At 46.8% G+C, this 25,137-nt stretch overlaps 1 protein-coding gene across 1 annotated transcript in view; it reads right to left on the bottom strand.

Annotated features, from left to right (window-relative positions):
- Positions 1–24,089, bottom strand: part of DENND2A (DENN domain containing 2A) — a 143,027-nt gene extending 118,938 nt beyond the window's left edge. Inside the window, exon 1 of the mRNA XM_063928946.1 lies at positions 23,993–24,089. The gene's annotated coding sequence lies outside the window, so the exon portion shown is untranslated. The remainder of the gene's footprint in view (positions 1–23,992) is intronic.
- Between the last annotated feature and the right edge of the window lie 1,048 nt (positions 24,090–25,137).

Raw genomic sequence — 25,137 nt, 5'->3', positions numbered from 1 at the left:
ACTTAACATTTATCTAGCTGCTTCTGGAAGATAATAGATACAATCAGGTTGGTTGCTATGGGCAACCTCACCTGTTCTAAAAATGAAAACTCCCACCTTAGTAAATTTACCCCTATGATTCCGTATGCAAATTTCTGCAAAGATATGCTAATGTGGCATGCATGAATATTTGTACAGAGTTGCCTACTGACGGTTGCTTACAACGACTCACCATCGGATGCACAGCGGTCGCACCTTATGTTCGATAATCGCTTATCTGCGTAAATATCAGCATTGCGAACAACTATGAATCAGGACCTCCAGTCACTATTATTATTTTGCACTGCTTTTACTGATTTGCTAACCTGCAAGCCTAGGGGGTCATTCCGAGTTGTTCGCTCGGTAAAAATCTTTGCATCGCAGCGATTTTCCGCTTAATGCGCATGCGCAATGTCCGCACTGCGACTGCGCCAAGTAAATTTGCTATGCACTTAGGAATTTTACTCACGGCATTTTCATCGTTCTGGCGATCGTAATGTGATTGACAGGAAATGGGTGTTACTGGGCGGAAACAGGCCGTTTTATGGGCGTGTGGGGAAAAACGCTACCGTTTCCGGAAAAAACGCAGGAGTGGCCGGAGAAACGGGGGAGTGTCTGGGCGAACGCTGGGTGTGTTTGTGACGTCAAACCAGGAACGACAAGCAGTGAAATGATCGCAGATGCCGAGTAAGTCTGGAGCTACTCAGAAACTGCTACGAGGTGTGTAATTGCAATATTGCGAATACATCGTTCGCAATTTTAAGATGCTAAGATTCACTCCCAGTAGGCGGCGGCTTAGCATGAGCAAATCTGCTAAAATCCACTTGCGAGCGAACAACTCGGAATGACCCCCCTAGTACGTATCTGTAACGCAATGGCAGCCCGTACCGTTTTTTTCCATTTATTTCTTTCTAAACTCACTCTATTCCTGAAATTCCTGGGTCCCTCATACTGCACAGTCAGCGCTCAGCATCAGGTTACTACAGTACTGTCCACCACCGAGTAACGACTTATATTTTGGTTTAATTTACTGCGCCCTCTTTTCCTTCCCCGTTATTCCTGGAAGAGATTTGGCCTTCATTGGGTTTTCCACTTGGGATTATAATTCTTGGAAAACCTGCAGGTCTTCAATCAGCCCTCAAAACAAATCCAGATTTTTGCAGGAGTCTGAGTGGGGGTGGGCGAGGATGGTTTAACCCCTTCTGCACCAGCGTGATTGATCAGAAATTGCATGAACCAGAATATAATGTGTACGTGTGAGTGCACGTGATGGCATATGGATGGTAAGTGATAGATGGTGAATGAGTTCTGGTGCACTGGTCCATCCACAAGATCTAATTTAAGTCTATTGTCTATACTTCAAGCTACTGTAGTTGTGTACCTCTGTAGGGGGGAATGCATGCTGTCAAAGTGTGTTTGTGCGCCATTCATCACTCATTTCCAGTATGACCTAATACGAAGGAGGAAACTAAACATATGAAGGTTTGCATTCTAATGATAATAATAGCTACTATTTTGAGTCACGTTTTTTTATTATTTCAAAAGTTTTCATACGGATAGAATGTCGTTTTGATACATTGCATCGAAGCATCATTTCAAAGATAAATGACAGTTAGGAGCCGGTTGGATTCTTGGCCAATCCCTCCGCTGTATCAGAGTTTGATACATATCTTCCACGCTGTGAAAGCCTAAAATACATACAAGAAAAGAGTAACCCAAAGGTGCCCGGAGGAAAAGGGGGTTGAGGCGTAAGGACGCGATTCCTGTAGCAATGGGCCGGCCACCTTCTGCGCAATCACGCAATGAAACTGACCATGCCACAGGAAGCAATGCCGTGACGATGTGATTTGCAGCAATTTGCGTCATTAAGGCCCCGCCCACTTACCTTCTGGGATTGTGGGTCTCCAGGGACTCTGAGAGAACCAGAATATTTAAAATATGGATTTTCTCTGCTGACTAGGTGCCATGGAGTTCTTTACCATACCTCCCAACTGTCCCGCTTTAGGTGGGACAGGCCAGCAGTGTCCTGCGGGTATAGGAGAGTTGGGGGTAGCAGAACAGTGGGTGAATAGATGCCGTGTTGGGGCATCCTACCATCTCTGGGAGTGCTGGGCACACCAATAGAGTGATGATAATGGGGATGTGCAGAGAGATGACGCCCCTTCCCACGAGGCCACCCCTTTTTGGGCACACACGAATACACCCTCTTTAGAAATCCAATATGTTGGGAGGTATGATCACTGAGTGCGTGCTTAGCTAATATTCAGAAAACCAGCCTATCAGTTCTGTCAGTGACATCACCGAGAGACTTCACACCTTTAATGAATATTGCTATAGACTGGTACTTTATCTCTCTCCACTTTATTACTCTCCCAGGCTTGGTACATCTCCCCCATAGACTATTATCTGGACTCACTCATCAGTTTAGCAGTGTATAGTCTCATCACTGGGCAGCAGCAATTATTCACTTTTTCATTTTCTTTCTGGTTTCTGGACAATACCTGAGGATTTGCAAATAAATTATTCAGGGATTGGCGTTTTTTGTGTGTCTAACTCATAAGTCAAATGGGGGAACTATACCAGTCCTAGATATCAGAGGGAAAATGTATATAAGGCTTAGGACCCTATTTATCAAAGCAGCCGTGATTGCGGAGATAAGGATGATTTTTTTTTTTTTAATCACTTGCTTATCACAGCGATATAAAAAAACAACAACTGAGTGATACTCAGCTGTCCTGGCAATACTGGCCTAGAGCAGTAAGGGTTAATTTATCGCTTAACCGGGAAAATGCGCACGTGAGTCGGCAATCTGGCGTGTCCATGCGCAGTGGAACTGAAATTCCAGAATTTAGATTCCTAACCAAAATGAAATATATAAAAAGTGTAAATACAAAGATGTTTTAAAAAGTTTATAACTGTAAAAAAAAAAAATATATATATATATATATATATATATATATATATTTATTTTTTTTTCTCAGTTTGTGTCTGCTTTTGTCTCCATCCAAGGATGGTGACAATATGGCGTTCCATGTACGGCTGCGAACCACGTTATATATGCTTTCATGGAGCAAAGAAAAATCCCTGTTGCATTTGATGGCAATGGGGCTCTTTTCAGTCTTTTGATCTCTGATGACTATGTTCCATAATCTCCAAAAAGTTGATCCAATATGCAAAGTAAGAAATACTGTTATTCTGCTCCAATTGTGAGAATATTAGTTTAGAATATCAGTAGCAGCGTGTAATACCAGCGCCAAAATGACTGCGTAACATACAGAACTGCACTCTCCTGGCAACTTTTTCCAAAGTGCCTCCATCCCAATCACTAGGGGGGTAGGTGTCAAATCAGCAGCATTTCCAAAGCCAACATTTTCCAGGTGGAGCAACTAGTGGCGAGCAAATTGCTACCCGTGGAGGTCTAGGAAGGAAATAACTGTGGGGAAGTAGGGAGTTTAGAAATTTTATATTATGAGACCAGAGATCTCGGTTCATCTCCTACTACCAAACAGTAATTTTAACCTACCGCGGCATGTGCTTTCCTCCTAAGTTGGGAAGTCACTGGTTCCTAGTGTAGTCATAAGGTCCCAGCAAGACAACTCTTCCAATAACCCATTTAAGGCTTCACTGCACCTTTCTCCGCACCCACGCCTGACCAGAAAAGCAGAAAGAGGAGGCTTTCTGTGGCAGGGTTGCAGATAAGGAGGTAGGTGTTTACAAAGTACCAAAGTTCAGGCCTTTGATAGACGCAAAGCTGTGCCCATGGCGGCCCTACCTTGTGTATGTTCAATGCTGGCGCATGAGCGTTGATTGGAACGCAGAGCTGAAGGGTTAACACTGGGCTATTCCCCTAATTTCATGGGACCAGGAGACCCCTGTACTGGGCACAGTAGATGGAGCCACAACTTCCCTTCATCTCTACGGTCAACAATCTGAATAATAAGCCATAAGAATCTTTATGCATGACTTGATAGAGCAAGTGGAAAATATAGAAAGATAACAAACAGACAATTATCTGCCTGGTTTACATGTTATTCTCATTTCATTTTGAATCATTTCTCCTTCCTGAACGCTTCCTGTCCCGATGGGGGTGAGGGCACTTATCTCCTGTCAGGACAGCACATTCTATTGTCTTGTGATATTTGTTTAGCTGTTACACAGAGATGGGTGTAAATTTAGAAACAAAATAACACATTCATTTTTCTTTGTCAAGCGACAACGGTAGTTCAGTGACTAAATAAGCCCCCAGAGCTGACACTCGTATAATAGCCCAGTGACTCATAACTGGAAGTTTACAGTTAATTACTTACAAAACGCGTGGTACAGGAGCGAAACCAGGCATGACGCACAACTGACTTACTGTATATAGACGTAGTATACCCAAGTATATCTTTACATAGTTCTCTTACATTTGACAATTAACTTGTGTGTATACTTTCCTCTGATACGTTATTACCTGTTTTGTCTTTTATACAACTGTACAAAGCCGGGATTACATACCCAACCCGATTTAAGAATAGTTTTTTTTAAAATTTTGCCCTGCCAAGTGTTGCAGTTTTGTTGAGAATGTTTTTTTTAACTTTTATGTTGTTGTTTTTTTTTGTGCATTGCAAGATGTCATGACATCATAATGTCTTCTCCTTGAAGTGAAGGGACAAGCTGCATGGGGTGTGGATCATTTAGATCGACAGTGTCTAGTTCGACAATGTTTAGGTCGACCACTAGAGGTCGACAGGGTTGGAAGGTCGACAGGGTTTCTATGTCGACATGTGCTAGGTCAACAGGTCAAGGGGTCGACATGAGTTTTTTTGGTGTTGTTTTCTTCGTAGAGTGACCGGGAACCCAAATTAGTGCACCGTGTCCCCTCGCATGGCTTGCGTTCGGGCAAGGTGCCTCGCTTCGCTCGGCACAGATTACCGTTGCAATCGTAGTCCACGTGGATCGTTAAGTATGAAAAAGTTAAAAAAAGAAAGAAATATGAAAAACTCATGTCGACCTTTTGACCTGTCGAACTAGCACATGTCTACAGAGAAACCCTGTCGACCTAGTGACTGTCGACCTATAGTGGTCGACCTAAAGATTGTCGACCTAGACAGTGTCGATCTTCAGACCGGATCCCAGCTGCATGACCAGGGAAAAGAGGCAGAGAAGAACGACCATGCAAGTAACAGGGAAATTTCGGGTGGTGGAATGGGCAATAAATTAATCAAGTTATATAAAGGGGAGGAGTCACAAAACCACTCGCGCTATAAAAAGTGGGAGCACAATAGTGCTGGCCACCGGTTGGCAATTAAACCATCTATTGTGAACCAAAAATAAAAATATTTGGTTCTACTCAGCCATCAATAGCAGAGAACCATTTGCTCTTTGTCACTGATGGCAAAACCATTGTCCATTGGTAGTTAGCCATCGATGTTCGGCAACTATTGATGGTCGATGGCCCTAAATCTAAAAAGTTAAAGGGAAGAGAAATTATTTTATTCTTTTTCTGTACTTTTTTTTTGTAGTTATACTGGAATGTCCAGCCTCCAAATCTCCCTAACTTTTCAGTGAGGCCTACTTAAAAGAATGGTTGAATACCCCTGGTATTGTATATAAGTAGTTGCTGCTTAATGTAACCACTGGAGCAAAGTGATCTAGTGGGAATGCGCGGTGGGTGGCAGGCTGTAATCGGGCAACTAGAAAGGTTGTACGCAGCAAAGTGATGAGGATTCATATAAAAAAAGAGAATAGTCTTAAAGCAAAAGTGTTTATGCTCCAATGTATAAGAGATGAGAAAGACGCCTTTTAGAAGGTCCTGGGGAAGTGCGGGTCTTCTGTGTACGCGGCCTCATTGATGTCATTGGTTCATAGTATGTGAATACAGCATGCTTGCTTATATATGGGCCTCTCCTCCAGGAGATTCCTGAAAGGGAGTTCCAAGGAGCAAGTGCAGGGGTAACATCGACGCGTTTCGTGTCATTGTGTCTCCGCTCCTACGCTGCTGTACAAGTGATTCATTAGGGAAGTGGGTGGAGTATGACAGGTTGGCCTACATACCTGGGAGTAGGATGGTAGTGTGGTTTCCCTGACATTCCAGGAGAGTAAGTATAGAATAGTCTGGATTCTTCAGTTTCTCCATTTTTTTAATTTTTATTATTATTAAAGTTTTCGCCTCCCCCCCTTTTTGCCCAATTCCTGAGCATTTATTCCTAAAACTCCCAATGAGCAAAATTTGTTCCCAACAGCAAACAGCAGTTTGGGAACATTAACCATCGCCAGAGGCGTAACTATGGTAGGGCGAGCAGGGTGCGTGCCTGGGCGCCGTGGCGGTCATAGCTGATTGGGGCGCCGCCCAGGGCATCGCACCTGCCCACGCAGCCACCCGCCCGCAGCCCCTGCCGCCGAGCAAGTTCAGCCGTGGTACTCGGTGGCGTTACTGCAGCGGCAGCAGCTCCTAGCCTCCCTCCTTGCTAGGGCTGCTGCCGGGAGCGTGACTGCGATGCTGGCGTCAGTCACGCTCCCTGAGCTTCTGTCGCCAGTCCTCACCGTCCCAGCCGGCTCCCTGCTGAAGCTGAGAGGTGAGGGGGGAAACACTAGGCACACAGAGAGAGGCATAGAATGCCAGTACCTTGCGCTCGGACCCCCAGATACGCCCTTGGGGGGTATGCACAGAGAGAGGCATAGAATAAGGGGGGGGGGGGGGGGGTCACAGAGAGGCAAAGAAAAAAGGGGTGGGGGGACACAGTGAAGCAAAGAGTGAAGGCTGATAAAAACGGCCGGTTATAGCGGTAAATGACCAATGGTCATTATCACTGTATCCAATTACAGGCCGTTTTTATCGCCGAAATTGGACCCGTGATCGTGCGATAATACATGGGAACGGGTCCAACAATCCCATGTGTTATCGCAGCTCCGGCAGGACACTTATCGCGGATTATGCTTTGGATGCCTGAGGCACCTGAAGTATAATCCCTAATTAGTGTTAGCATCGGGGCTAATTCGATAGCCCCCGGATATTAAAATTATCCCAGTGGTCATTGTCAGTGGGTAACTGGATACCCCCCATAGAATGATGGGGGAGACGACGCAGGGGGAGGTGATGGTGTGCTGTGAGACGACGCAGGGAGAGGTGATGGTGTGCTGTGAGACGACGCAGGGGGAGGTGATGGTGTGCTGTGAGACGACGCAGGGGGAGGTGATGGTGTGCTGTGAGACGACGCAGGGGGAGGTGATGGTGTGCTGTGAGACGAAGCAGGGGGAGGTGATGGTGTGCTGAGAAATGACGTGGTGGGGAGGTGATGGTGTGCTGTGAGACGATGCAGGGGGAGGTGATGGTGTGCTGTGAGACGACGCAGGGAGAGGTGATGGTGTGCTGTGAGACGAAGCAGGGGGAGGTGATGGTGTGCTGAGAAATGACGTGGTGGGGAGGTGATGGTGTGCTGTGAGACAATGCAGGGGGAGGTGATGGTGTGCTGTGAGACGACGCAGGGGGAGGTGATGGTGTGCTGTGAGACGACGCAGGGGGAGGTGATGGTGTGCTGTGAGACGACGCAGGGGGAGGTGATGGTGTGCTGTGAGACGAAGCAGGGGGAGGTGATGGTGTGCTGAGAAATGACGTGGTGGGCAGGTGATGGTGTGCTGAGAGACGACAGACAGGGCGGTGAAGGTGTGCTGAGAGACGACGCACGGGGATGTGATGGTGTGCAGAGAGATGACAGAGAGGGAGGTGATGGTGTGCTGTGAGACGACGCAGGGGGAGGTGATGGTGTGCTGTGAGATGACGAAGGGAGAGGTGATGGTGTGCTGTGAGACGAAGCAGGGGGAGGTGATGGTGTGCTCAGAAATGACGTGGTGGGGAGGTGATGGTGTGCTGAGAGACAACAGACAGGGAGGTGAAGGTGTGCTGAGAGACGACGCACGGGGATGTGATGGTGTGCAGAGAGATGACAGAGAGGGAGGTGATGGTGTGCTGTGAGACGACGCAGGGGGAGGTGATGGTGTGCTGTGAGACGACGCAGGGGCAGGTGATGGTGTGCTGAGAAATGACGTGGTGGGCAGGTGATGGTGTGGCTGAGAGATGCAGGAAGGAGTTGGTGTAGCTGAGAGACACAGGGGGCAGGAAGTGACACGGAGGGCACGTGTCTGGTTGAACCGCTATTGTATGATGATGACCTTGTTAATATTCCTACACAGGCAGGTATCTTCCAGGCGATGTGACTTACATAAATAGTGAATACCAACTGGAGATGTCCTTTTTCACAAGGAGGATGCATTTCTTCAGAGGTTCCACATTGTGAGAAACCATCATATAGGTAAGGTGTGTATGCAATGGAAAGGAATGTTCCCATAGTGACGAGAGACAGGTGGACGGGTGGCGTGTCATGTTGGCACGGCCGCCCCTTCTAGCATATGACCACGCCCACTTCTTTGGCGCATGCACATACTGTTCTTTATATATATATTTTTTTTATTAACATCTTTATGTCAATTTTTATTGGCAATCAACTAACACATCGCCTCTTCCTCCTCATGTTTTATTGCCGTGAAGGGGTGGGTAAGGGCCATCTGTCCCCCCTCACCATGATGATGAATGGTAAGTATGATCCACTCTCCCGGAAGTTGTGTGAAGCTCCTGTTTTTTGTGGTAGCCTCCGCACCCCGGAAGAGCAGGCTAATCTCCCGCATCCTAACCTAAACAGGAAGGTAAGATAATTGTATCGCATAATTTAGCCCCTCCCCCATCATGCTGACTTGCGAATCATAGCATATTCCTTGATGATGTCAGAGCCCTGCCCCGCCCCTGAAGTTCCTTGTAGCGTCTCCTTAGAGAGGTTGACCTGAGCCACTAACATTTTGCATTCCTCTGGGCCTCTGGCCTCCACTTATACAGGGACGTTCCTGTCTGAAAAAAGATGGAGGGGGTGATGCATCAAGCAGTGAAAACACTGGAGAATTGGGCCAGTGGAGAAGTTGCCCAAAGTGGTGCCCCTCCCCCATCACTGCTCTGTGCAGCAGGCCTCAGCACCATCTTCCCAATGTATTCAACAATTATGGTACATAAGAGAAATGTAAACTTATACCCCTTTCACATCTCCAATGCCAGATCCCACCCGGGAATTGGAAACGGGTCCTTCCCGGCAGTGCTGTAACTAGGCATTTCAGCGCTGAGTGCAAGAAACGGCATTGGCGCCCTCCCCCCCCCCCCAACCCTTATGGAAAATACGGGCAGTGCGCACCGTAGGTGCACGTAAAAAATGTGGGGGCGTGGCTTCATAGTAGTAGTCTCCATTATTCAAATTACGGTGCCCAGTAGCGCCACTACACCAAGTAGAGTCCCTTTTACACATTACGGCAGACAGCGTCCCCCTTTTTACACATTACGGCAGACAGCGTCCCCCTTTTTACACATTACAGCAGACAGCATCCCCTTTTTACACATTACGGCAGACAGCGTTCCAATTTTTACACATTACAGCAGACAGCTTCCCCTTTTTACACATTACTGCAGACAGCGTCCCCTTTTTACACATTACGGCAGACAGCTTCCCCTTTTTCACTGACGTCCTAAGTGGATGCTGGGGACTCCGTCAGGACCATGGGGATTAGCGGCTCCGCAGGAGACAGGGCACAAAAGTAAAAGCTTTAGGATCAGGTGGTGTGCACTGGCTCCTCCCCCTATGACCCTCCTCCAAGCCTCAGTTAGATTTTTGTGCCCGGCCGAGAAGGGTGCAATCTAGATGGCTCTCCTAAAGAGCTGCTTAGAGTAAAAGTTTTGTTAGGTTTTTTATTTTCAGTGAGTCCTGCTGGCAACAGGCTCACTGCATCGAGGGACTTAGGGGAGAGAAGTGAACTCACCTGCGTGCAGGATGGATTGGCTTCTTAGGCTACTGGACACCATTAGCTCCAGAGGGAGTCGGAACACAGGTCTCACCCTGGGGTTCGTCCCGGAGCCGCGCCGCCGACCCCCTTGCAGATGCCGAAAAGTGAAGAGGTCCAGAAACCGGCGGCAGAAGACTTTTCAGTCTTCATAAGGTAGCGCACAGCACTGCAGCTGTGCGCCATTGTTGTCAGCACACTTCATAGCAGCGGTCACTGAGGGTGCAGGGCGCTGGGGGGGGCGCCCTGGGCAGCAATGATAGTACCTTATTCTGGCTAAAAATACATCACATATAGCCCCTGGGGGCTATATGGATGTATTTAACCCCTGCCAGGTCTCAGAAAAACGGGAGAAGAAGCCCGCCGAAAAGGGGGCGGGGCCTATTCTCCTCAGCACACAGCGCCATTTTCCCTCACAGAAATGCTGGTGGGAAGGCTCCCAGGCTCTCCCCTGCACTGCACTACAGAAACAGGGTTAAAACAGAGAGGGGGGGCACTTATTTGGCGATATGACTATATATATTAAAATGCTATAAGGGAAAAACACTTATATAAAGGTTGTCCCTGTATAATTATAGCGTTTTTGGTGTGTGCTGGCAAACTCTCCCTCTGTCTCCCCAAAGGGCTAGTGGGGTCCTGTCCTCTATCAGAGCATTCCCTGTGTGTGTGCTGTGTGTCGGTACGTGTGTGTCGACATGTATGAGGACGATGTTGGTGAGGAGGCGGAGCAATTGCCTGTAATGGTGATGTCACTCTCTAGGGAGTCGACACCGGAATGGATGGCTTATTCAAGGAATTACGTGATAATGTCAACAGAGACGGCCGGCAAAAAAAAAAAAAAAAAATAGTACCTGTCCAGGCGTCTCAAACACCGTCAGGGGCTTTAAAACGCCCATTTACCTCAGTCGGTCGACACAGGCACAGACACGGACACTGATTTCAGTGTCGACGGTGAAGAAACAAACGTATTTTCCTTTAGGGCCACACGTTACTTGTTAAGGGCAATGAAGGAGGTGTTACATATTTCTGATACTACAAGTACCACAAAAAAGGGTATTATGTGGGGTGTGAAAAAACTACCTGTAGTTTTTCCTGAATCAGATAAATTAAATGAAGTGTGTGATGATGCGTGGGTTTCCCCCGATAAAAAATTATTGGCGGTATACCCTTTCCCGCCAGAAGTTAGGGCGCGTTGGGAAACACCCCTTAGGGTGGATAAGGCGCTCACACGCTTATCAAAACAAGTGGCGGTACCGTCTCCGGATAGGGCCGTCCTCAAGGAGCCAACTGATAGGAGGCTGGAAAATATCCTAAGAAGTATATACACACATACTGGTGTTATACTGCGACCAGCGATCGCCTCAGCCTGGATGTGCAGAGCTGGGGTGGCTTGGTCGGATTCCCTGACTAAAAATATTGATACCCTTGACAGGGACAGTATTTTATTGACTATAGAGCATTTAAAGGATGCATTTCTATATATACGAGATGCACAGAGGGATATTTGCACTCTGGCATCAAGAGTAAGTGCGATGTCCATATCTGCCAGAAGATGTTTATGGACACGACAGTGGTCAGGTGATGCAGATTCCAAACGGCACAAAGAAGTATTGCCGTATAAAGGGGAGGAGTTATTTGGGGTTGGTCCATCGGACCTGGTGGCCACGGCAACTGCTGGAAAATCCACCGTTTTTACCCTAAGTCACATCTCTGCAGAAAAAGACACCGTCTTTTCAGCCTCAGTCCTTTCGTCCCCATAAGAGTCATATCTGCCCAGGGATAGAGGAAAGGGAAGAAGACTGCAGCAGGCAGCCCATTCCCAGGCACAGAAGCCTCCACCGCTTCTGCCAAGTTTCTCAGCATGACGCTGTGGCCGTACAGGACCCCTGGATCCTACAAGTAGGATCCCAGGGGTACAGATTGGAAAGTCGAGACGTTTCCCCCTCGCAGGTTCCTGAAGTCTGCTTTACCAACGTCTCCCTCCGACAGGGAGGCAGTATTGGAAACAATTCACAAGCTGTATTCCCAGCAGGTGATAATCAAAGTACCCCTCCTACAACAAGGAAAGGGGTATTATTCCACACTATGTTGTGGTACTGAAGCCAGAAGGCTCGGTGAGACCTATTCTAAATCTGAAATATTTGAACACTTACAAAGGTTCAAATCAAGATGGAGTCACTCAGAGCAGTGATAGCGAACCAGGAAGAAGGGGACTATAGGGTGTCCCGGGACATCAGGGATACTTACCTCCATGTCCCAATTTGCCCTTCTCACCAAGGGTACCTCAGGTTCGTGGTACAGAACTGTCACTATCAGTTTCAGACGCTGCCGTTTGGATTGTCCACGGCACCCCGGGTCTTTACCAAGGTAATGGCCGAAATGATGATTCTTCTTCAAAGAAAATGGACGACCTCCTGATAAGAGCAAGGTCCAGAGAACAGTTGGAGGTCGGAGTAGCACTATCTCAAGTAGTTCTACGACAGCACGGGTGGATTCTAAATATTCCAAAACCGCAGTTGTTTCCGACGACATCGGCTGTTCCTAGGGATGATTCTGGACACAGTCCAGAAAAGGGTGTTTCTCCCGGAGAAGAAAGCCAGGGAGTTATCCGAGCTAGTCAGGAACCTCCTAAAACCAGGAAAAGTGTCAGTGCATCATTGCACAAGGGTCCTGGGAAAAATGGTGGCTTCTTACGAAGCGATTCCATTCGGCAGTTTTCACGCAAGAACTTTTCAGTGGGATCTGCTGGAAAAATGGTCCGGATCGCATCTTCAGATGCATCAGCGGATAACCCTGTCTCCAAGGACAAGGGTGTTTCTTCTGCGGTGGCTGCAAAGTACTCATCTACTAATGGGCCGCAGATTCGGCATTCAGGAAGGGTCCTGGTGACCAGGGATGCCAGCCTGAGAGGCTGGGGAGCAGTCACACAGGGAAAAAATTTCCAGGGAGTGTGATCAAGTCTGGAGAATTCTCTCCACATAAATATACTGGAGCTAAGGGCAAGTTACAATGCTCTAAGCTTAGCAAGACCTCTGCTTCAAGGTCAGCCGGTATTGATCCAGTGGGACAACATCACGGCAGTCGCCCACGAAAACAGACAGGGCGGCACAAGAAGCAGAAGGGCAATAGCAGAAACTGCAAGGATTCTTCGCTGGGCGGAAAATCAGGTGATAGCACTGTCAGCAGTGTTCATTCCGACGCCCGGGAGAGTGGGGATTTCATCGGGAAGTCTTCCACATGATTGTGAACCATTGGGAAAGACCAAAGGTGGACATGATGGCGTCCCGCCTGAACAAAAAACTGGACAGGTATTGCGCCAGGTCAAGAGACCCTCAGGCAATAGCTGTGGACGCTCTGGTAACACCGTGGGTGTACCAGTCAGTGTATGTGTTCCCTCCTCTGCTTCTCATACCCAAGGTACTGAGAATTATAAGACGTAGAGGAGTAAGAACTATACTCGTGGCTCCGGATTGGCCAAGAAGGACTTGGTACCTGGAACTTCAAGAGATGCTCACAGAGGACTCATGGCCTCTGCCGCTAAGAAGGGACTTGCTTCAGCAAGTACCATGTCTGTTCCAAGACTTACCGCGGCTGCGTTTGACGGCATGGCGGTTGAACGCCGGATCCTAAGGGAAAAAGGCATTCCGGAAGAGGTCATTCCTACCCTGGTCAAAGCCAGGAAGGAGGTGACCGCACAACATTATCACCACATGTGGCGAAAATATGTTGCGTGGTGTGAGGCCAGGAAGGCCCCACGAAGAAATTTCAACTCGGTCGATTCCTGCATTTCCTGCAAACAGGAGTGTCTATGGGCCTCAAATTGGGGTCCATTAAGGTTCAAATTTCGGCCCTGTCGATTTTCTTCCAGAAAGAATTGGCTTCAGTTCCTGAAGTCCAGAAGTTTGTCAAGGGAGTACTGCATATACAACCCCCTTTTGTGCCTCCAGTGACACTGTGGGATCTCAACGTAGTTCTGGGATTCCTCAAATCACATTGGTTTAAACCGCTCAAATCTGTGGATTTGAAATATCTCACATGGAAAGTGACCATGCTGTTGGCCCTGGCCTCGGCCAGGCGAGTGTCAGAATTGGCGGCTTTGTCTCACAAAAGCCCATATCTGATTGTCCATTCGGACAGGGCAGAGCTGCGGACTCGTCCCCTGTTTCTCCCTAAGGTGGTGTCAGTGTTTCACCTGAACCAGCTTATTGTGGTACCTGCGGCTACTAGGGACTTGGAGGACTCCAAGTTGCTAGATGTTGTCAGGGCCCTGAAAATATAGGTTTCCAGGACGGCTGGAGTCAGGAAAACTGACTTGCTGTTATCCTGTATGCACCCAATAAACTGGGTGCTCTTGATTCTAAGCAGACGATTGCTAGTTGGATGTGTAGTACAATTCAGCTTGCACATGCTGTGGCAGGCCTGCCACAGCTAAAATATGTAAATGCCCATTCCACAAGGAAGGTGGGCTCATCTTGGGCGGCTGCCCGAGGGGTCTCGGCTTTACAACTTTGCCGAGCAGCTACTTGGTCAGGGGCACACCCTGACTGAGGAGGACCGGGAGTTCTCTCATTCGGTGCTGCAGAGTCATCCGCACTCTCCCGCCCGTTTGGGAGCTTTGGTATAATCCCCATGGTCCTGACGGAGTCCCCAGCATCCACTTAGGACGTCAGAGAAAATAAGAATTTACTTACCGATAATTCTATTTCTCGTAGTCCGTAGTGGATGCTGGGCGCCCATCCCAAGTGCGGATTGTCTGCAATACTTGTACATAGTTATTGTTACAAAAATCGGGTTATTATTGTTGTGAGCCATCTTTTCAGAGGCTCCGCTGTTATCATGCTGTTAACTGGGTTCAGATCACAGGTTGTACAGTGTGATTGGTGTGGCTGGTGTGAGTCTTACCCGGGATTCAAAATCCTTCCTTATTGTGTACGCTCGTCCGGGCACAGTATCCTAACTGAGGCTTGGAGGAGGGTCATAGGGGGAGGAGCCAGTGCACACCACCTGATCCTAAAGCTTTTACTTTTGTGCCCTGTCTCCTGCGGAGCCGCTAATCCCCATGGTCCTGACGGAGTCCCCAGCATCCACTACGGACTACGAGAAATAGAATTATCGGTAAGTAAATTCTTATTTTACACATTACGGCAGACAGCGTCCCCCTTTTTACACATTACAGCAGACAGCGTCCCCTTTTTACACATTACGGCAGACAGCGTTCCAATTTTTACACATTACAGCAGACAGCTTCCCCTTTTTACACATTACTGCAGACAGCGTCCCCTTTTTACACATTACGGCAGACAGCTTCCCCTTTTTACACATTACGGCAGACAGCGTCCCCCTTTTTACACATTACGGCAGACAGCTTCCCCTTTTTACACATTACGGCAGACAGCGTCCCCTTTTTCACACATTACGGCAGACAGCGTCCCCCTTTTCACACATTACGGCAGACAGAATAGATAGAGAGATAGATAGATAGAGATAGATAGAGAGAGAGAGAGAGACAGACAGACAGACAGACACTTACCATCTCTCCCCACTGGCTCAGGCAGTCAGGCTCCTCGGTGCTGGCAGATCCCGGGCAGGGGAGAAGGAGAAGGAGGGAGGGGGACTGGAGCTGCAGCAGCGCTATGTAATTAGTAGAGGCGCCACTGCAGCTGTCCCTCTGCTTCCACATTGGCTGCCCGCCACCGCTGTGAATACTGGGATGAGGGAAGCGCATCCCATCATTCACAGCAGCGCCGGCCAGCCAATGTGGAAGGAGACGGACTGCTGCAGCGCCACCGCTACCAATTACATAGCGCTGCTGCGGCTCCAGTCCCCCTCCCTCCTCCGGTTCCTCCCCTGATGCTGCTCATCTCCTCTTCTCCTCCGGCGGCGCACACAACACAGGCGGCTTGTAATGAGTCAATTTGTCTCATTACAAGCCGCTGAAATAGTTGCAGGCACACCAGGCAGACACGTAGTTACGGCTCTGCTTCCCGGGTGGGATCCGACATGGGACCCTAAGAACAGGCTTCCCGACCCTGCAATATGGCGGGTTGCATAGCCATAGCTGCTGGCAGTGGATCTGGTGGCGGTGGAGGCGCTCATTTCCGCGCCTCCTCTCCCTATGTAGTGAACAGGTCCCGGGCCGCCTTGACCCGGCAACCCGTTCACACTGCCACCGACCTGGTATGATACCTGGGAATAACACTGCTTTATTCCTGGGTTGAATTTCCGGGTCAGGCGGGCCGGGAATTCGACAATGGCCCCTTTCACACCGTATAGCAACCCGTGTCGACTCGGCAATGTGACACACCTGTGCATGCGTTCAGTGACATACTATTCACACACGTAATAATATTTAAAAATACCTTATTGCGCATACAGCTACAAACAATGTGATGCAATAAATTCACAACGTGCTAATTTCCCTCACTGAAACGATCACAGAAGGAATATAACATGATAAATTCCGGTAACCACATTGTTACCTCGCGTGACTGTCAGCTGGAAAACTGAATCATTTCATATTTCACCTCAGGAAATCTATTTATTTATGTGTGGTCAATCCAGCGAGCCAATAGGAAGCCACCTTTATGAACCCAGTGATGTCAATATTTTGGCGGCCATTTTTCTTTCTTTATCACCATTGAACAATCTGTAACACACGACAAAGCTCAGGTTTCACGGAAAAGAATCCGGGTCTGTTTCTCATTACATAATATGCAGGGCTTCCTTTCCTGAGGTGATTATACAGTAATCAGTATATTATCAGAGGTACAGCATGACGTTCTAACACTGAAGCTAAAATACATGTTTAATTGGGGGTCCACATGCTGAAAGGGAAATTCTGACTCCAAAAAAAAATCACATCGACCTCTTCATGTGTCAACCATTTCCGTGTCAACCTTTTGGAGTCTACCTAGTCAATGTCAACCTGACTGTCGGCCCTTTGATCCATAACCGATGAATAGACATACAATCAGCGCTAACAGTATTTAAGAAGAGCCTCTGGGTAAGAAGCACAGAGCCAATATGGCTGACAGCACGGCAGCATTCAGAATCATGGGGGTCATTCCGAGTTGTTCGCTCGCAAGCGGATTTTAGCAGATTTGCTCATGCTAAGCCGCCGCCTACTGGGAGTGAATCTTAGCATCTTAAAATTGCGAACGATGTATTCGCAATATTGCGATTACACACCTCGTAGCAGTTTCTGAGTAGCTTCAGACTTACTCGGCATCTGCGATCAGTTCAGTGCTTGTCGTTCCTGGTTTGACGTCACAAACACACCCAGCGTTCGCCCAGACACTCCCCCGTTTCTCCGGCCACTCCTGCGTTTTTTCCGGAAACGGTAGCGTTTTTTCCCACACGCCCATAAAACGGCCTGTTTCCGCCCAGTAACACCCATTTCCTGTCAATCACATTACGATCGCCAGAACGAAGAAAAAGCCGTGAGTAAAAATCCTAACTGCATAGCAAATTTACTTGGCGCAGTCGCAGTGCGGACATTGCGCATGCGCATTAAGCGGAAAATCGCTGCGATGCGAAGATTTTTACCGAGCGAACAACTCGGAATGACCCCCCATGTCTCCGGTGACCATTTATTGATCAGAAGTAGATACTTAGGGTAATGCATAAGCAGCGGCTATCCCGTACGCAGGTGTGGATCATTGGGTCGACAGCCAATAGGTTGTCCCCATACGGTTGACATGGCAATGGTCGACTGGATCAAAAAGTTGACAGGGTCATTAGGGCGACATGACAAAAGTAGACAGTGATAAAGGTCAACATTAAAATGGTCGACAGAAAAAAAGATCCATACAAAGTTTTGTTTTTTTTTGTCATTTTTTTATGTTCAACAACACGTGAACCCAACTGGTGTACCACATCCCCTGGCGTGGCTCGGCACAGGTTACTATTTCCAATCGTAGTCCACGTGGATGGTAAAGCATGAAAAAGTTTAAAATATATATATATTTTTTAACCTGCTGAACTTTTGTACCTGTTGACCTTTTACACGACAACCTCTTGACCATGTCTACTTAATGCACTTCGAACATACGGGGTTGACCTAATGACCGTCGACTATCATCTGGAAACCACCGTACGCGGGTAATGTGGGAATATATACTAATTCTGGTGCCACATTGAAATGGATTGTGATGTTTTCTGCGTACAAGATGGCAGATGTAGGCTGGGACTCCTGAGACACCCCCCCCCCCCCCCCCCCTGGAAAACGTTGGCAGCGCACCTGTGTTTTTGTCGCCACCTACGTTATCTTCCCCCAAACGGTCCTCATCTGTCAATCACTTTGCGGATACATCATCACCGCAAGCAGTATCGTTATGGTACCCTGGCAAGTGCGCAGTGTGATCGTGGCCCATTCACATTGGGTGCTAATCGCTGCGTGAATATCAGCATTGCGGAAACTGTGAATCAGGCCCTTTCTTTCTGCATAGCTCATTGACAAAACTTCCAGGCCACAGCATCATGCTCCGTCGTGATTTATATATTACTTGCCCCATGCCCACAGTATACAGGGGGTCATTCCCAGTTGATCGCTAGCTGCTTTCGGTCGCTACGCAGCGATCAGGAAAAAAAACGGCACTTCTGCGCATGCGGCGCAATGCGCACGCTCGTCGTACTATTACAACGAACGATGTAGTTTCACACAAGGTCTAGCGAAGCTTTTCAGTCGCACTGCTGGCCGCAGAGTGATTGACATGAAGTGGGAGTTTCTGGGTGTCAACTGACCGTTTTCAGGGAGTGTTCGAAAAAATTCAGGCGTTCCAGGAAAAACGCAGGCGTGGCTGGGCGAACGCAGGGCGTGTTTGTGACGTCAAAACAGGAACTGAACAGTCTGAAGTGATCGCAAGCGCTGAGTAGGTCTGAAGCTACTCTGAAACTGCACAAAATTGCACAAAATTATTTTGTAGCCGCTCTGCGATCCTTTCGTTCGCACTTCTGCTAAGCTAAAATACACTCCCAGTGGGAGGCGGCATAGCGTTTGCACGGCTGCTAAAAACTGCTAGCAAGCGAACAACTCAGAATGACCACCATAGCCCCATAACGTCTTCCCTTGGATACCAGACACATTACAGCAACCTTACATACATACTGGGGGAGAACAATTGTATCTCTTCTGTGGTTTTCCTGTGCACAAATGTTACTTCCCCGACAGGACAGTTATATCTGAATGACCTGACGAGATATCATAGGTTATAAGTGGCTGTTCTTTGTTGTCATACTTTCATATAAGTCACAAATGTTGACATTAGCGCAGGCTTATCCCCGCAGTGAGTGTAACTGAGGCGAAGGTTACAAAGCGAGCCAAGAATTGTATTTAATTGTTACACATGGGCTGAAAACATCTCCTAGCGTCCCAGCTCACACCACAGGACAGTGACACACAATTACAGTAAGCTAAGGGGACTGTGTAACGGGTCACATAAACACACAATGCTTCCAGGATGCTCATTTGGAGTGTAAGCTCTCCGGAACATTCAGAGCAGTCAGTACACAGTTGAAGATTTTGTATGTATGTCAGTTATAGAGATATGTGAACTGTAAAAGGGAAAACAAATTTCATATGAGCCTAAGTTATGCTGCACAAAGTATAGATCCATCATAGTAGCACATAGCCCAGGCATGTTATTATATAGCCCCATCATGCCGCCATATATAGAAGGACCATCATGCCCCCATATACAGTAGGACAATCATACGATCATATACAGTAGGACCATCATGCCACCATATACATTTGTACCATCATACCACCATATACAGTAGGACCATCATACTGCTATATACAGGAGGACCATCATACCACCATATACAGTAGGACCATCATGCCACCATATACATTTGTACCATCATACCACCATATACAGTAGGACCATCATGCCGCCATATATAGAAGGACCATCACGCCACCATGTACAGTAGGACCATCATGCCACCATATACAGTAGGACCATCATACCACCATATACAGGAAGACAATCATGCCCCCATATACAGTAGGGCCATCATACCGCTATATACAGGAGGACCATCATACCACCACATACAGTAGGACCATCATACCACCGTATACAGTAGCACTATCATACCACCATATACAGCAAGACCATCATGCCACCATATACAGTAGGAACATCATGCCACCATATACAGTAGGACCATGACGCCACCAGATACAGTAGGACCATCACGCCACCATATACAGTAGGACCATCACGCCACCATATACAGTAGGACCATAGAATTTAGAAACATAGAATTTGACGGCAGATAAGAACCACTTGGCCCATCTAGTCTGCCCTTTTTTTTTATCCTTTAGGTAATCTCAACCCTTTATAGAAACATAGAATTTGACGGCAGATAAGAAATCATCATACCGCTATATACAGGGGGACCATCATACCCCCATATACAGTAGGACCGTAATACCACCATATACAGTAGGACCATCATACACCATATACAGTAGGACCATCATACCACCATATATAGTAGGACCATCACACCACCATATACAGTAAGAGCATCATGCCACCATATACAGTAGGACCATCATACCACCATACACAGTAGGACCATCATGTCACTACCATATACAGTAGAACCATCATGCCACCATATACAGTAGGACCATCATGCCGTTATATACAGGAGGTCCATCATGCCACCATATACAGTAGGACCATCATTTTACCATATACAGAAGTATCATCGTGCCATTATATACAAGAGGACCATCATGCCACCATATACAGTAGGACCATCATGTCACCATATACAGAAGGACCATCATGCCATTGTCAGACTGGGGCATGAAGGGCTCACCAGGGAGATGCAGTGGTAGGGGCCCATATTTAGGGGTGTGGCTACTCCAAATGGGGTGTGGCCACCACAGAGGCTTGGCTAACCATTAGAGACTGCATGGTCTGGGCCTCTTGATAAATACAGGTTGAGTATCCCTTATCCAAAATGCTTGGGACCAGAGGTATTTTGGATATCGGATTTTTCCGCATTTTGGAATAATAGCATGCCATAATGAGATATCATGGTGATGGGACCTAAATCTAAGCACAGAATGCATTTATGTTTCATATACACCTTATACAGACAGCCTGAAGGTCATTTTAGCCAATATTTTTTATAACTTTGTACATTAAACAAAGTGTGTGTACATTCAGATAATTCATTTATGTTTCATATACACCTTATACACACAGTTTGAAGGTCATTTAATACAATATTTTTAATAACTTTGTGTATTAAACAAAGTTTGTGTACATTGAGTCATCAAAAAACAAAGTTTCACTTTCTCACTCTCACTCAAAAAAGTCCGTAATTCGGAATATTCCGTATTTCGGAATATTTGGATATGGGATACTCAACCTGTATATATAGTAAATACGGCTAGTGCATGCATGCTACTGTATCAGATTAATAACAGCAATGCACTATACAAAATACACAATAGTCCTGTGCAGTACAAAGTAACATAGTAACATATGGATAATGTATATTTCAAGTGCACAGTCTGGAACCCTATCCCTAGAGGAAAGGGTTAACCTCCAGGCAGTGGGGCCCACCGGGGGTTTCCCCCTGTACCTCTATGACCCAGTCTGATACTGGGTAGAACCATCAGGACTATCATGACACATATACCATGATGCCACATTTTACAGTAGCACTATCATACCACCATATACAGTAAGACCATCATACCCCCATATACAGTAGGACCATCATACCCCCATATACAGTAGGACCATTATGCCACCATATACAGTAGGACCATCATACCCCCATATACAGTAGGACCATCATACCCCTATATACAGTAGGACCATCATACCCCCATATACAGTAGACTCATCATACCCCCATATACAGTAGGACCATCATACCCCCATATACAGTAGACCCATCATACCCCCATATACAGTATGACCATCATACCCCCATATACAGTAGGACCATCATACCCCTATATACAGTAGGACCATTATGCCACCATATACAGTAGGACCATCATACCCCCATATACAGTAGACCCATCAAACCCCCATATACAGTAGGACCATCATACCCCCATATACAGTAGACCCATCATACCCCCATATACAGTAGACCCATCATACCCCCATATACAGTAGGACCATCATACCCCTATATAGAGTAGGACCATCATACCCCCATATACAGTAGGACCATCATACCGCATATACAGTAGGACCATCTTACCACCATATACAGTAGGACCATCATACCACCATATAGCTACATCATTCCACCAAATAGCCCAATCATGCCATCATAAGCCCCATCATGTCTCCATACAGCCCCATCATGCCACCTTACAGCCACATCATTTTACCATGTAGCTCTAGAATGCCCACCCTGCCAACATATAGCCACATCATTGCACCATGTAATCATTCCACCATACAAACTCACCAACCCACCATGTAGCCCCATCATGTAACAATACAGCCCCATCACACCACCATATAGGCCCATCATGCCACCAAATAACTCGGTCGTGTCACCATACAGACACAAAATGGCACATACAGGCCCATCATTCCACCATATACAGAAGGTCCATCATGTCACCTCATAGCCCCATCATTGCATCAGATAGCCTCATCATACCACCATATAGCCCCATCCTGCCACCATATAGCTCCCTTATGCCACCTCATAGCTCCTTCGTGCCACCATATAGCCCCATCATTGCATCAGATAGCCTCATCATACCACCATATAGCCCCATCCTGCCACCATATAGCTCCCTTATGCCACCTCATAGCTCCTTCGTGCCACCATATAGCCCCATCAGTCCACCATTGTCCATCATATAGACGCATCATGCTACCGTACAGCCCCATCCTGCACAATAAATAATGGGGATTAGGGGAAAGCCGTAACGGTCCAGACTACGGAACGCTGGACTGGATTGGACAGGACCTGTACCACTGCGAAGCTCTCTGTGCGTGTCTACCTGCACCATTTGCTGTGTGATAGCTGTTATATATAAGGGGACAACACAGAGAGCTCCGCAGCAGCACGGGTCGCTGTAGGGTGCTAGTCCGGTGTTCCGGAATCTGTACCGTTGCGGCTTTCACCCAATCCCTAAATAAATATATATCAGTGGAACAGTGTAAGACAGCAGCCAAACTAACATTCTCAGACACCACTTACTATGATATTTACAGGGAATTTGTACTTTTTTTACTTATTTATTTTTAGTAACTCGGAGGGTATATGTAGCCGAAACACAACAGAGGCCGCCATTTTTGTTTGTTATCTAGACCAGATATTATGTGGAAACATAGTGTTCCATGAACCGTCTGAGGTTCAGCTCCTCCGCAGCGATCATATTCTGCATTCTGCGCATTACAGGCTGAACGATTAACCAAATGTCTAAAATGTTCTACAGAACCTCGGTGACTAAAATGGCACAAACGGAGAATACTGGCAAAACTGAATATTCCTCCGCTCGCGCTGTCACAGGCCGCAAGTGTCATTCCAGTCTTTAGCTGATGACAATTCGCTGTACACAGCCACCGCAGATCTGTCCAACGCATACGAACCAAAACATTCGTCTTTCTCTATATAAAACATTTGTAAACATTATTCTGCATTTATACTATACTGTATAATATAACATGTTACAGAGATCAAGCCAGCTGGTCTGCTTTACTAGTAAATCGCCTTTAAATCACTGATATAGCAAATACCCTTTTAAAATATTCCTCCATTCCACAGTAAGTGACACATAGAGATAGATAGATAGATAGATAGATAGATAGATAGATAGATAGATAGATAGATAGATAGATAGATAGATACAAGACCTCCTGACAGCTGACCTATGGAGTAAAGATTTTTCCCAATTTTTCCCAATTCTCTGGTTGGACACAAAACTCTTTCTCTCCGCGAAACCTTGACAAGTTATTCCAACAGCCCAGAAACGTTCCCAGCACTTTTATTTTGATTCTCCTCCACATGAAGACGGCAGAGCTCCATGCATACCACAGGGTTTTATTTCTGCAATATCTACCTTAATATAAAGTACGCATGCATATGTATAATGGTTAGAAGAAAATACCTTTTTTATAACCCAGGGAGCAGCCTCATTCTCTTCCTCCCTCATCTTGTGTAACTTGAGAAAGGAGCAGGGATTGGAATAAGGAGCATCTGGATACCCCCCCTCCCTCCCTCCTCCTCCCCTCTTTTGTTAAACTTCCAAATCCTCTTTGAGAAAAAGAAAAAAAAAAAACAAGAAAAACTTTTGCCTTCTTCTCCCAATGATTTTCCAGTCCGAAATGCAACAAGCCGGCAGGATTCCTACCCTTCCCCAGCTATCTCCCCTCCTCCATACATCCTGTAGCCCTTATTTCCCTGTTGATAATGGGATTTTTTTTTTCTGTGTGATTGCTGGAAATTCTTTTACTCTTTCTCTTTCTCTCTCTCTCTCTCTCTTTGGAGTCTCTCTATTTCCTCCTCTGTCTTTCTCTCTCTCCTCCTCCTCCTCCCTCTACTCTATTCCCAACCGTGCAGGCTGACCCATTCTTCATCTGCAGCTGGCTGGGGAAAGGTTCTATCTCCATGACAACCTGTAGCCCTGAATACAGGATGGGCCCTTACAGTGGGGGGATAGGGTTAGGGTTCACAGATTTTAACTCTTTTTTTTTTGTCTCCAGTATCATGCAATCAAGGTCAACCTTGTCACAAAGAGCTAATTGCAATTATTTTAACCTCTGTGTGTGACTTGACGGTACTCCGAGGCATCTTTGAGATGAACCAGCCCAACACGCCAAGAAGTTATTTTTCTTTTTAAGAATGTTGGAATTTTTTTTTTCTTTTTGTTTATGAAAATATCCACAAGGGTTTGATTTCACCTGCTGGAGCAGTAAGGCCTGCAATCAGGATGTAGGGATGGTCATCGATTATCGATGGTTTTGTACATATGGTCAATGGTTTTGCCATTAGTGGCGTTGGTCCAATGTTTCTCCACCATCGATGGTGACACAACAATGCTTGCTTTTTCCCGTTGCACGTCACTTGCTCTCCTGTCGCACATCGCTTAACTCCTCTGATCATCCCACCACTGTCACGGGTCCCCTCTAGTAATGCCTATCGATGGTTCAAACAATCAATGGCTTTCCATCAATGTTTTCCTGCAATTGATGGGAAGTACAGATGGCAACCTTTGATGGTGATCAGTATGACCGACCAAAGCTGTTGGCTCAC

This window comes from Pseudophryne corroboree, chromosome 6, assembly GCF_028390025.1.
Source record: "Pseudophryne corroboree isolate aPseCor3 chromosome 6, aPseCor3.hap2, whole genome shotgun sequence".
NCBI lineage: Eukaryota > Metazoa > Chordata > Amphibia > Anura > Myobatrachidae > Pseudophryne > Pseudophryne corroboree.
This window is presented reverse-complemented; position numbering and strand designations above follow the sequence as displayed.